Here is a 13,528-nt window from a genome sequence, read left to right as displayed (position 1 = left end):
ACCATTCGAAGTTAATAAGGGGCATGTATAGGGTGAATAACGGAGATCTTTTCCCCAGGATATGGGAGTGCTAAAGTAGAGAGTATAAGTTTGAGGTGAGGGGAGGGGGGGTGGAAGACTTTAAAGGGACCTGAGGTGTAGCATTTTCATGCAGAGGATGATGTGTGCATGGAACAAGCTGCCAGAGGAAATGGTGGAGGCTGGTACAATAACAATATTTAAAGGCATCTGGATGAGTATATGAATAAGAAGGGTTTAGAGGGTTATGGGCCAAATGCTGGCAAATGGGACGAGATTAATTTTGGATGTCTGGTTGGCACAGACGAGTTGGACGAAGGGTCTGTTTTCGTACTGCATGACTCTAATGATCTTTGCTGAAAGCAAAAATGTCGCTGTGAAGAGTGGACTTTCAGAAGCAGCTTTCAAAGATGTTTTGCCCTTACGAGGAGCATAAATCTTCATTTTTTTTTGTAAGATAGCAGCTGAGTGAGTGACATCCAGGACTTTGTTAGAAAGCGGGAATTCATTGCACTGTGGGGATGTAGTGTTTTAAGGTTTACCGGCAGTAAGTACAGTGTGCTGAGCGGGGAGCCTAGTGAAGGGTCAGGTCGGTTTTTGTTTAAACTGTTCATTTCTGTCAGGCTCCAACATTATATTTCCAATGCTGTCAATCAGAAGGTACAGTGAATCAGTAACTGGTATCGTTAGAAGCCTTACTATTTTCAGTACTGCAGGTATTGCATTGTTTCATCAGCATTGTAAAGGTCGCTGGCAGCAGTGGGAGGTGTGGGCTGTATTCACTAGAAATGATTAAGCATTTAGATAGTACACATACAAGAGGGTAGGGTGGGAATTGTCTTTCGATTTGTGGAAGATGGGGAATTCTGGGTGCTGTGATCGGGGGCAAACATAACTGCAGTATATCATTGAATCCCTACAGTGTGGAAGAAGGCCATTCAGGCCTTCGAGTCCACACGGAGCCCTCCAAAAATACACCAACCAGACACACCTCCCAACCATTCCACCATCACTATCCCATCAGGTCTTTTCTGCTGGCGGTTGAGACTAGGCTGCAAAATTAGCGGGAAGTAGAATTCGGACAGAAATGAGGAGGAGCTGGTTTTCCCAGAGGTCGGTGCATCTATGGAATTCTGTGCCCAAGGAAGCAGTAAAAGCTTCATTAAGACCTTGTTGAATGGGTTTTTGCGTGGTAGGGGAATTAAGTGTAGTTGGGATAATGCAAGTAGGAGGAGCTGAGGTGATTGATAGATCAGCCATGATTTTAATGAATGGCGGAGCAGGGTCGATGGGCCAAATGGCCTACTGCTTCTATTACTTTGAAACGATAACCCTGCGTTTCCCATGGCTAACCCACCTAACCTGCACAACCCTGGACACTGGGCAATTTAACATGGCGAATCCAAATCAAGGCCGGTGAGAAATGGAGTGATGTGGAAAATAAACATCAGAGAATGAGAGAAAGGGACAAGGAGAATAAATGTACTAGCAATCAAAACTGGATTCTAACCATCACAAAAATTAAAACTAAAAGCTCAGTATGTGAATGTGTGCTGCATTGTAATAAAAGCGAATTAATTGACTGCATATGTTGAAGAGAATAATTCTGATCTGAGACTCCTTACAGAGGTATGGCTTCAGAATGATAAGGATTGGATCCGGAATATCGAGGGGATACGTGGCATCCAAGACGAGTGGGAAGCTCAGTAACGGTAGAGGATGGGCACTGCTAATCAAAACACTGATAACACGGTAGTCTGATGTCAGCTCGGATTTCAGGTCCTGATTTCTCTGTCAGCTGATCTCCCTGTTCCCACAGAGCTGGATGTTGTCTGTTCTCAGCTCTGCTTGATTTCTGCTGAAGCTTTGACCCCCTTTTACACCTTCTGGGGCAATAAAATATTCTGAGCCTCCTGAAAATGACACCTTATCTATACCTCTCCTGATTTTAAAAACCTCTATAAAGTTATCTGTCAACTTGCTAGGCTCCGTTGGAAAAATGTCCCAGCTTCTTCTTAACTCAAACCCTCCATTCCCAGCAACATCCTGGTAAAGTAGGGAATAAGGAATTGTATCAAATCACATAAATGTACTGTCTGAAACAATCTGGCTGTGTTCTTGCCTGAGACATTGAGAGTCCCTGGTGTAAGTAATTACGAATGCAATTATTTTGGTCACAGAATTGGGCAATCATTTTGCAACAAAGTGATCTACTCTGATAAGGAGGTAGTGGTCATTTCTACGGTAAGTGAACAGTTTGTAGATCAGGGAGATGAAGTTCCAAACACTTGGGAAGGGCAAGAAATGACTGTGATAAATAAGACAAAGAACTGTGGATGATGGAAATCTGAAACAAAAACTGAGAACACTGGAAAAACTCAGCAGGACTGGAAGCATCTGTGGAGAGAAAGCAGAGTTAAAGTTTCGAGTCCAACAACTCCTCTTCAGGATTCTGAAATAGTTTGTGAGAACCCCTTAAGTCATCTGCCCAGCTTTAAGACCATAATATACAGGAGCAGGATGAGGCCATTTGGCCCATCGAGTCTGCTCCATCAGTCGATCACGGCTGATATGTTTCTCCATCCCATTCTGCTGCCGTCTCCTCATAACCCTTGACCCCTTCCTAATCAAGAACCTATCTCTGTATTAAATGCCCTCAATGACTTGGCATCCCTTCTCCGAGTGGAAACATCATCTCCACATCCACAATATCCAGTCATAGAGTAGCACAGCGCTGCCTGACCAACTGTGATTTCCAGCATTGGTTGTTTTCAAGAAGCATTCCAGCATCTACAACAACGCGCTTCTAAATTTTGTACCCAGTTGGTTAGCTCTCCCGAGATCCCGTGAGATTTATCCTTACTCAACAATCCACTGTGTGGTACAATTAACAGAGACCCCTGTCCCAATCTCGTTCTGCCCACAGTAGTAGCACGATAGCTCAGTGATTAGCACTGCCTCATAGTACCAAGGACCCGTGTTCGGTTCCAGGTTTGGGGCGACTGTTTGTTTGGAGTCTGCACATTCTCCCCGCCGTGTCTGCGTGGGTTTTCTCCGGGTGCTCTCGTTTACTTCCAAAATCTAAAAATGTTCTGGTGAATTGGCCAAACTAAACTCTCCTGCGCGCATTTATAGGAAGAGAAACCTACCCAGGTTAGCTTGCGCTACACCAGCTTCCGGGTCCACTCCGCGCTTTTTTCCAATAAAGGCGCGCAGGAGAGTCCCGGAGATGTGACTTGACTCTAAGTCTCCCCAATGTTATAGAGATCGCAATGTAACAAAAAAGTTACATTGATGGATGCACCGGTGAAAGTCTTCTTACTGCTGCAGCCCGGGTTGGATTCCCGGGCAGCGAGGCCATTTTCAGCAGAGCTACAAGGGCGGCTTTATGTCTCCCTGGTAGTCTAGTGGTTAGGATTTGGCGCTCTCAGCGCCGCGGCCCGGGTTCGATTCCCGGTCAGGGAAGCAGTTTTTAGCTGGCCTACGGGCTGTCCATTCTTCTGAAATGCGCTTTACAGTTGTTTCTTGATCTTCACCGTACCTGGGTGCTGCAGTGTGATGTAGCTCGTTGAAATGACATCCTGATGCAGATTTGTTTGCATGTGTGGGGATGATTGCTTCTGCAGCTTAAGTACTTGGTTCGCGTGTGTTGTTTCCTGTAGACGCTGTTTTGAATTGACCATTGACTGTTCGCTCTACTGTGACATCTAGAACACCAGCACTTTTTGTTGTTCTCGTCTTTTGTGAATTTTATGCCAGTAAGGAGATTGTTGATGGTGTTGTAGGTTTCCTCTAAGTTGTTTCACGCTGTAATGACAAAAGTGTCATCACTGTAGCCGACCCAAAGTTTGGGTTGGATCTTTGGAAGGGCTGTTTTTTCAAAACTCTGCATTATTGCTTTTGTTAGGAATCCTGATATTGGTGGTTTCATGGGTGTTCCGTTGATTTGTTTGTTAGTCTTGTTACTGAATAGGAAGTGGGAGCTAAGGCACAGCTCCACGAGCTTGACAGTGTTATCTTTGTTGATGAAGTTGGTGCTGTTTGGTGTTTATGTCTTTGGTTCTTCAAGTAGTGTCTTCAGTTTTCTTTGGTCACGTTGATGTTAATGGATGTGAACAGGGCTGTATGCCAAAGGACAGTATTATTCCATCGTCTTCTATCTTGTTGTCTTTGGTGTTCAAGAATTCTTGGATGGAGTAACTGGAGTGGCGTGAGTCTTCGACTTGGTGTTTTAGTCTCAGTGGAGGTCTTTGACTAGTCTGTATATTGGTGTTCCAAGTGGTGAGACTGTGGCCTGAGGGGGGCTCCTGGTTTGAAGAGGAGGAGAACAGCAACAAAGTGCCATTCCTAGATGTCACAGTAGAGCGAACAGTCAATGAGAAACTTCAAACTAGCGTCGACAGAAAAACAACACATGCAAACCAAATACTTAACCGCAGAAGCAACCATCCCAACACCCACAAACGAGTGAACAATCCTCATTCTACCGGCGGAGCAGGTAAGGGCTGTTTGGCGGTGTCTGTTTGTAGACACGGTTACGTTTGTTTCACGGTTTAAATTTAAATATCTTTTTCGAAAAAAGCGCGGAGCGGACCCGGAAGCTGGTGTAGCGCAAATTACCTGGGTAGTTTTTTTTCCCCAATAAAGGCGCGCAGGAGAGAAACCCGAGGCACTACAGGGGTAGTGCCTCCCACCCGCCCTCCTCCTCTAACCTAATAACAAGAGCCGTTGTGGGAAGCAGGTCAGTGCTGCATTTTGCTTGTTTTATTCTTTAGACCTAGTTTTTTGTTTATGTACATCCACATTGTGAATTAGAAAACTTCCATGTCCACACGTAACAAATTCCTCTATTTGGCGGTTAAGTAAATGGGCAGGAGTTATACCTTGGGTTCACTCTTCCTTCATTCCCACCAACCCTAACTCCACTCCCACCCCAACAGTCCAACGGCACTTTCCCCTGCAACTGCCGAATGTTTGACACCAGCCCATTTACCTGCTCCCTCCTGACTATCGAAGGGCCCAAACTTACCTTCCAGGTGAAGCGGCACTTTACCTGCACTTCCCACAACCCAGTCTACTGCATTTGCTGCTCACAATATGGGCTCATTTACATTGGGGAAACCGAGGCATTAACTGGGTGACTGCTGCACAGAACATCTATGTTCTGCCCGCAAAAAAAAGACCCTGAGCTTCCAGTTGCCTGCCAATTCCACACCCCACCTGTCCCTGACCAACATCTCTGTCTCAGGTTTGCTGTATTGTCCCAGCGAAGCCCAGCACCAGCAGAACGAAGCGCACCGGATATTACACTTGTGGACCATACATCCCTCCGGTCCCAATATCGAATTCAATAAATCTAGGGCTTGAAATCCATCGTATCCTCGTCCCTACCACACACACCAAGCCTTGTTATCCCATAGTCCGTCATTACACACTACCTATGACTGCCACGAACCGTCTCCATTCACCCTCCCACACAGAACGTTATCAACTCCCTTTCCTGTCCAACAGTTCTTCCCTCGCTTTGGTCTCTGTCCTGATCTATCATTTACTGCATCCGCCTTCCTCCCACAATATCTCCTGCATATAAACCAACGTTTTCCCAATCACCATCAGTTCTATGGAAGGGTCACCGGCAACTACTGTTCGTGTTTTGTTTCTGATATACAGCATCCACAGTTCTTTCAGCTTTTTATTGAGGTAGAGTTCGAAATTGTTTCGAGAAACAGAAGGAGAGGGGGAGAGACAGAACAGACATGAACTGTTGATCTCAGTTGTTTCGCAGACGTAAAATCATTGTAGTGCAATCACTTCCCTTAAGCATGAATAGAGACCCCCAGCTCCCCGTGCGCTTGTGGCGCAACGGTAGCGCGTCTGACTCCAGATCAGGGGGTTGCGTGTTCAAGTCACGTCAGGCTCAATGGAATCAATTTTGGATACTTGTGGGGAAGACGACTTAGCAGAGGGAAGCAATGGGTTTCAGGCCTCTGGCACGGAGCCTGCTCCTGTTGCTCAGAAGTGAAGGTTGGAGAATAGCAGAGCAATAGTTATGGGGCACCGATAGGCGGTTTTGTGGGGCCGAGAGAGACTCACGATTGGTATGTTGCCTCCCAGGTGCAAGGGTAAGTGACGTCTCTGATCGTGTTTTCCGGGTCCTGAAGGGGGAGAGGGAGCAGACCGAAGTCGTGGTCCACATTGGCACCAACGACATAGGTAGGAAGAGGGATGAGGATGTTAGGCAGGCTTTCAGGGAGCGAGGTTGGAAGCTCAGAGTTAGAACAAACAGAGTTGTTGTCTCTGGTTTGTTACCCGTGCCACGTGATAGCGAGTCGAGGAATAGTCAGAGAGAACAGTTAAATGCGTGGAGAACAGTTAAATGCAGATGCCATTTTGAATGTTGTCATTGTAGCAGCCTCCACCACTTCCTTTAATCGCGCATTCCATACATGTGCCACCCTCTGCGTGAAAAAGTTGCCCCTTAGGTCCCTTTACTCACCGTAAACTTATGCCTGCTAGTTCTGGACTTGCCCATCCAGGGAAAAAAAACTTGTCTATTTCCCCTATCCATGCCCCTCATGATTTTATAAGCCTGTATAATGTCACCCCTCACCCTCTGACACTCCAGAGAAAGTAGCCCTATATTGGTCAGAGCATTGAGTATATGAATTGGGAGGTCTCTGTCCAATTGTCACCTACTGCTCCCTTCAATAATTCTATAACTGGGAGTATATGACATAGCTAAAGGACAAAAATACAACAGATAATTGTATTTGAATCTCAGAGGCTAGCACATTGAATATATCGCCATTTGATAACACTAGATAGATCTCTGTCCCTTCTCAAGTTCCAGTCCTGATAAATGCCTTGCGGATCTGAAAGCCTTGAGAGACTGAGAGAATCTGAAACCCCTTCTATTTGATTCACTTCCTCTTTTTCCAGCTGCTATATTGAATACTTTTACACCTCCCCCTCTCCTTCCCCGTCTCCAAGCCAGGATGACGAATAGAAAGGGGAGACATTGATTTGTTCGCAGATGTTTCCCAGAGGGAGGGAGTTTCCCTCTGAAACTGGCCTCGACCCGCGTTGTGACGTTCACGATGGAGGGCGGGGCGTCCTGAAGGAGCCAATAGGAATCGCAGCGCCGACTGGTGATGTCGCTGTGTTCCAAGTCCTTTTGGCCAACGGCCCGTACGTCGCACAATGACATGAACCATACTTGGCGACTGACCAATTGCAAACCCTGGAGAACCCGAAAGGAGTCTGGTCCTCCTGCCAATCAGAGCTCACCTATTGTCTAAATGAGCTCGGGAAGCTGCTATTACTTCTCTGAATGAAGATAGAGCTTCACCCCAGACTGCAACTTCCTTCCTCTGTCCAACATCTGTGAGTATGGCACTTTCTTTCTACACCCTTCGCATCCTTTCAATTTCTTTTCTCATTCTGGGATTAAACTGATATCCCTGCCCTACCTCAGATCCTCAGACCACATCTCTGTTATGCTAATCCCAGTATACAGGCGTGTCAGACCGGTTCTGAAGCAGGTAAAACCAGGCCAGGTGGAGCCATTTCTGCTCTTCAAGACTGTTTTGAGCGCACTGACTGGTGGGTGTTCAGGGAGATGACAAATGATAGCGATTCCATCAATTTAGAGGAGTACATGGTGTCGGCTATTTCCTACGTTAGCAAGTGTATTGACGGTGTCATTGTGTCCAAGACCACCACTTCTTGCCCAATTAGAAGCCATGAATGATTGCAAAGGTGTGTGCAGTGCTGAGGACCTGTGATTCTACCTTCAATGCAGATGACAAGGCGGGCCTAACAACAGTGAGGGCCAACCTGACCTGGGTATCAAAGAGTCAAAATGTGCATACACACAAAAGATGCACAGCCACTTTCAGGACAGCAGTGATAAACTGAGCGTGTGGAAGGGCATCCAGGCCATCACGACCCACCGACCAGCATTGTCTGGTTGTGCTGGTGGTGCCTCCCCACTGCTGGATGAGTTGAACAACTTTTTATGCATAGTTTGAGGCACAAAATTATGTGGCAGCGAGGAACTCCAACTCCCTCCCCCCCACCAACCCACCTCCCAATTCAGTCCCTCACGACCAGATTGTGCAACAGTTTCTTCCCCCAAGCCATCTGACTCCTTAACACTGTATGATTGGACTCCTTTTCGATCTGAAATTTTTTGCACAACTTCGAATTGCTGCTAGAAAAATGTCTATTCTTTATCATTCTTTTATTATGCTGTAACTTGTGTATTTTGCACTTCTGGTCCCTCGAAGTAGAGGAGATGACAGAAACATTGGAAGCTGCTGAGAGAGCGTTCTCAAAATTAATCCTGGGAATTGACGTGTTTGCAAATGATGCAATGTTGAGAAGCTTAGTTGAGCATTCGTTCGAGTTTGGAAGAATGAGAGGCGATCTTAATGAATAAATATCGGAATCTTAGTGGGCCTGAAAGGTTAGTTGCCAAAAAGGTAGTGTTCATTTGTGGGAGAGTCTCAGACCAGAAGGAATAGCCTCTAACCTTAAGTGTCCGCATACTTATGATGGATATGAAGTGGATATCTTCTCTCAGAGGGCAATGAATGACAGGGCTATTGAATCTCTATCACTAAGTATAGTCAAGGCAGATGGTGGGCAGAATTTTAGTCAATAAGTGAATCAATAATAAGGCATGAATGTGGATTTTTGGATTATATTATTAGACATTATGGTAATAAATGGTGGAGCAGATTCAATGGGCTGAATTGTCTATTTTGAATTTCTATCCTGTGCAGATGGTGATGCTTCCTGTAATCTCCTTTTACAGGATATGAGAAAGGGAAGGAGTTGCAGCCAGAAATATCAAAACAAGATCTGATAGAGACAATCATCATCAGCCTTTGAATCTCTCAGGATTTATTATTTCTCTGCTGCCCTGTCTGCTTCAAAAGGTTTCAAACATCAGTGAGACTGAGGCACACAGACCTGAGTGAGAGTGTCGCAGTGAACTGACTGTGGGAAGAACTCTAAGCGGATACACAGCCTGAAATAGCAACATCCCATTTGCAGTGACAAGAGACAGAACACATTCCGTGTGTGAGTGGTCTTTCAACTGATTGTCAAACCTGGAGAGAGACCAGGACTTCCACATGATGGAGAAACCATGGAAATGTGAGGACTGCAGGAAAGAATTCAAATTCCTGTGTCTGCTTGATTCCCATCATCGTGGTCACACCGGGGAGAAGCCATTCACCTGCTGAGTGTATTGGGAAGGCATTCGTTCACCTATCCACCTAGTGACTCATCGGTGGGTTCACACCGGGGAGAAGACATTAGTTTGCTCAGTGTGTGAGAAGGACTTCACCCATTCAACTTCTCTGCTAACTCACCAGTACATTCACATCAGCGAGAAGCGGTTCTCCTGCTCCACCTTCAGGGAGCACAGATTCCTCTGCCCCGCAGATACACCAGTGTGTTCACACCGGGGAAAAACCATTTACCTGCTCAGTGTGTGGGAAGGCCTTCAGTCGGCCGTCCCATCTGATGAGACACCTCTTCAGCCACACCGAGTAGAGAGATTTTAAACTCTTTATGTAGATGTGACGTGTATTAGTATTCAAGATAGCACACATTCACTGGTCAGTTGAGCATCTATTAAGAGACTCTTAACGATTTGGAACATGCAGTGACATCAGGAGGTATATACCTGAAATGTTTGACTCTTTGAAGAAATCTGAGTTGGAAAGTGTGGCACTATAAGAAGTACAGCAGGTCACGCAGCATCCGAGGGGCAGGAGAGTTGATGTTTCGAGCATAAGCCCTTCATCACATTCCAGTGCCATACTTTTTGACACTGACTTTCTAGTATCTGCAGTCCTCGCCTCCTCTGAGTCTGTGACAAAATCTGCCCCGTATAAAGATTGGCTCCACTTTCTCCCTTCCCAGTGAGGCTGTCAGGATGATTACATGGGTAAAAGAGAGAGCTCTTCCAGTACTGAAGTTTGGACAATTAAAATTAGGAAAAATAAAGTTTCTTACTGCGGCTACAATCCTGGTAGCTTATGTGAGAAATGCCTCAAGATATTTGGACATTGTCAGAGTCTGGTGACCAACTGAGATCCATGGTTTGAACCACACAACAAGTGGCAGGATGGAGGGGGGAATGTAGACATGGGTTATGTCCCTACCATAGAGCCATAAAACTCCACTGCACAGAAACAGACCTTTCAGACCAACACGTCCATGCTGACCAGATGTCCCAAATTGATGAGGCCATTTCTGGAACACTATGTTCAGCTCCAGTCTCTCTGCTTTGGGAAGGATTTAACACTTAAACGATTCAGAAAAAGTTTACAAGGCTGTTGCCAGGGTTGAAGGGTTTGAGGTAAAGAGAGAGGATGAATAGGCTGGGACTGGTTTTCTCTGAAGCATCAAAAGTTGAGGAGTGACCTTATAGAGGTTAATAAATCATGAATGGTATGGATAGGGTGAATACTGATGTTGTTTCCCCAGTGTGGGCAAGTCCAAACCCACCCCACCCCCCCGCCCCCAGATAAGGAATGGAAAGAGGGAGACATTGCTTTGTTCCCAGATCTTGCCCAGAGAGGGGGAGTCTCCCTTTGAAACAGGTAGATAAGATAGTGAAGAACACGTTTGGTATGCCTTCCTTTTTTGGTCAGAGCATTCAGTGTCGGTGTCGGGAGGTCGTGTTGCGGCTGTTAAGGACGTTGGTTAGGCCACTTTTGGAATATTGCATGCAATTCTGGTCTCCTTCCTATTGGAAGAATGTTATAAAACTTGAAAGGGTGCAGAAAAGGTTTACAAGAATGTTGCCAAGTTTGGAGGATTTGAGCTATAGTGAAAGGCTGAAATGTCTGCGGCTGTTTTCCCTGGAGCGTAGGAGGCTGTGGGGTGACCTTATAGGGGATTATAAAATAAGGGGCATGGGTAGGATAGAAATATTGGAACACAGACTTTAACCTCATACTTTCAATGCATTATCTGAGCTGAGATGGCACCTATTGCTAAAGCTATCTTGAGAATGTAACTTTTAAAAAGTTGTGGGATTTACATATGAAGGAACCAAAACTAAATGTGATATTTTGAATTGGTGGAGGTAAAAGACATCTGATTCACTCATATCCTTTTTAGGGAAGGAAATTGCCGTTGTGGGAAAGGATTCACTCAGTTGTCCTAGCTGCATTCTTTACCCAGTCTGGCCTACATGTGACTTCAGACCCACAGCAGTATGGTTGACTCTTGATTGTCCCTCCTCCCCCTGGGGAGAAATCTTCCGTCTTCAGATCTTCAAATAATCTGTAAAAAGAGATTACAAAAATCATCACTGTCAGTCCAGGTTAGAAATTCCAAACAAGCAATTCTACTTTCCGCAAAAGATTCTTTTCTTTTTCCAAAAAATTTAAAGCACCATCCCACCCTCTCTCAACCCTCTATTCTCACTCCGCTCAAACTAATTCTCCTGACGGTACTGATTCAGGAACTTACAGAGACCGAAAAGTGAAAACATCAAGATAGACACCTCTGAATTTTGGCTCCATCTACCTGAAAGCTAGCATCTTTCACGACATCTAGGAGTGAGTAAGTCTGCTTTTGGGAAGCAAAAAAAAAGTCAATTCAGGATGAACATTCAATGCAGCTTCTTGAGAAACCCCCAGACATGAAATGGTTAACATCTGGGGAGGTGGACGTGGGGAGCTGGAGGAAATGAGATATCAAGGCATTGGCACCGACACCAGACAGAAACTGAACATATAGGCATGGCAAACATTACGAGCAAGCCAGAGTCATAGAGATACACAGCACAAAAACAGGTCCTTCGGTCTAACTCATCTGTGCCGACCAGATAGCCTAAATTAATCTCGTCTCATTTACCAGTACTTGGCCCATATCCCTCTGAACTCTTCCTATTCATATACCCATCCAACTGCCTTTTAAATGTTATAATTGGAACTACACCCATCACTTCCTCCGGCAGATCATTCCTTACACTTGCCTCCCTCACACCAAACATATTAGCCTCCTGTTCTGGACTTCTCCCATCCCCGGGAAATGACCTTGTCTATTTACCCTATGCTTGCCTCTCATGATTCGATAAACATCTGTATGGTCAACCCCAGCCTCTGGTATACCGGGGAAACAGCTCAAGTAATGCACTACGTTTAGTTGTAGCTTCACACTCACCGAACCTTCCTCCCGTGTAAAACACTGTTTCCCTCCCCCCACACTATCCATGGGAAAAGCCAAGAGCTCTGAGATTTTGGAGTTGGGGGAATGCCACGTAGAATTCCTACAATGTGGAAATACGCCATTCAGCCCAACAAGTCCACACTGCCTGTCCAAAGTGTAACCCATCCAGACACATTCCTCTATCCCATTATTCCACATTTACTCCTGACTAATGCACACTGAGGGCCCGTTTAGTTCGGCCAATTCACCAGAACATTTTTAGATTTTGGGAGTAAACTAGAGCACCCGGAGGAAACCCACGCAGACACGGCGGGGAGAATGTGCAGACTCCAAACAGACAGTCGCCCCAAACCTGGAATCGAACACGGGTTCTTGGTACTATGAGGCAGTGCTAATCACTGAGCTATCGTGCTACTACTGTGGGCAGAACGAGATTGGGACAGGGGCCTCTGTTAATTGTACCACACAGTGGATTGTTGAGTAAGGATAAATCTCACGGGATCTCGGGAGAGCTAACCAACTGGGTACAAAATTTAGAAGCGCGTTGTTGTAGATGCTGGAATGCTTCTTGAAAACAACCAATGCTGGAGATCACAGTTGGTCAGGCAGCGCTGTGCTACTCTATGACTGGATAGTGTGGATGTGGAGATGATGTTTCCACTCGGAGAAGGGATGCCAAGTCATTGAGGGCATTTAATACAGAGATAGGTTCTTGATTAGGAAGGGGTCAAGGGTTATGAGGAGACGGCAGCAGAATGGGATGGAGAAACATATCAGCCGTGATCGACTGATGGAGCAGACTCGATGGGCCAAATGGCCTCATCCTGCTCCTGTATATTATGGTCTTAAAGCTGGGCAGATGACTTAAGGGGTTCTCACAAACTATTTCAGAATCCTGAAGAGGAGTTGTTGGACTCGAAACTTTAACTCTGCTTTCTCTCTACAGATGCTTCCAGTCCTGCTGAGTTTTTCCAGTGTTCTCAGTTTTTGTTTCAGATTTCCATCATCCACAGTTCTTTGTCTTATTTATCACAGTCATTTCTTGCCCTTCCCAAGTGTTTGGAACTTCATCTCCCTGATCTACAAACTGTTCACTTACCGTAGAAATGACCACTACCTCCTTATCAGAGTAGATCACTTTGTTGCAAAATGATTGCCCAATTCTGTGACCAAAATAATTGCATTCGTAATTACTTACACCAGGGACTCTCAATATCTCAGGCAAGAACACAGCCAGATTGTTTCAGACAGTACATTTATGTGATTTGATACAATTCCTTATTCCCTACTTTACCAGGATGTTGCTGGGAAT

At 45.5% G+C, this 13,528-nt stretch overlaps 2 non-coding genes across 2 annotated transcripts; both read left to right on the top strand.

Moving 5' to 3' along the window:
• The first annotated feature begins 3,411 nt into the window (after positions 1 to 3,411).
• trnae-cuc (transfer RNA glutamic acid (anticodon CUC)) lies at positions 3,412 to 3,483 on the top strand. The gene has a single exon. It is a non-coding gene; the product is annotated as a tRNA-Glu (tRNA).
• Positions 3,484 to 5,866: 2,383 nt separating this feature from the next.
• On the top strand, positions 5,867 to 5,938 carry trnaw-cca (transfer RNA tryptophan (anticodon CCA)). Its single transcript has one exon. It is a non-coding gene; the product is annotated as a tRNA-Trp (tRNA).
• Positions 5,939 to 13,528: the final 7,590 nt, after the last annotated feature.

The sequence above is a fragment of the Hemiscyllium ocellatum genome (assembly GCF_020745735.1).
Source record: "Hemiscyllium ocellatum isolate sHemOce1 chromosome 27 unlocalized genomic scaffold, sHemOce1.pat.X.cur. SUPER_27_unloc_16, whole genome shotgun sequence".
NCBI classification, from domain to species: domain Eukaryota; kingdom Metazoa; phylum Chordata; class Chondrichthyes; order Orectolobiformes; family Hemiscylliidae; genus Hemiscyllium; species Hemiscyllium ocellatum.
This window is presented reverse-complemented; position numbering and strand designations above follow the sequence as displayed.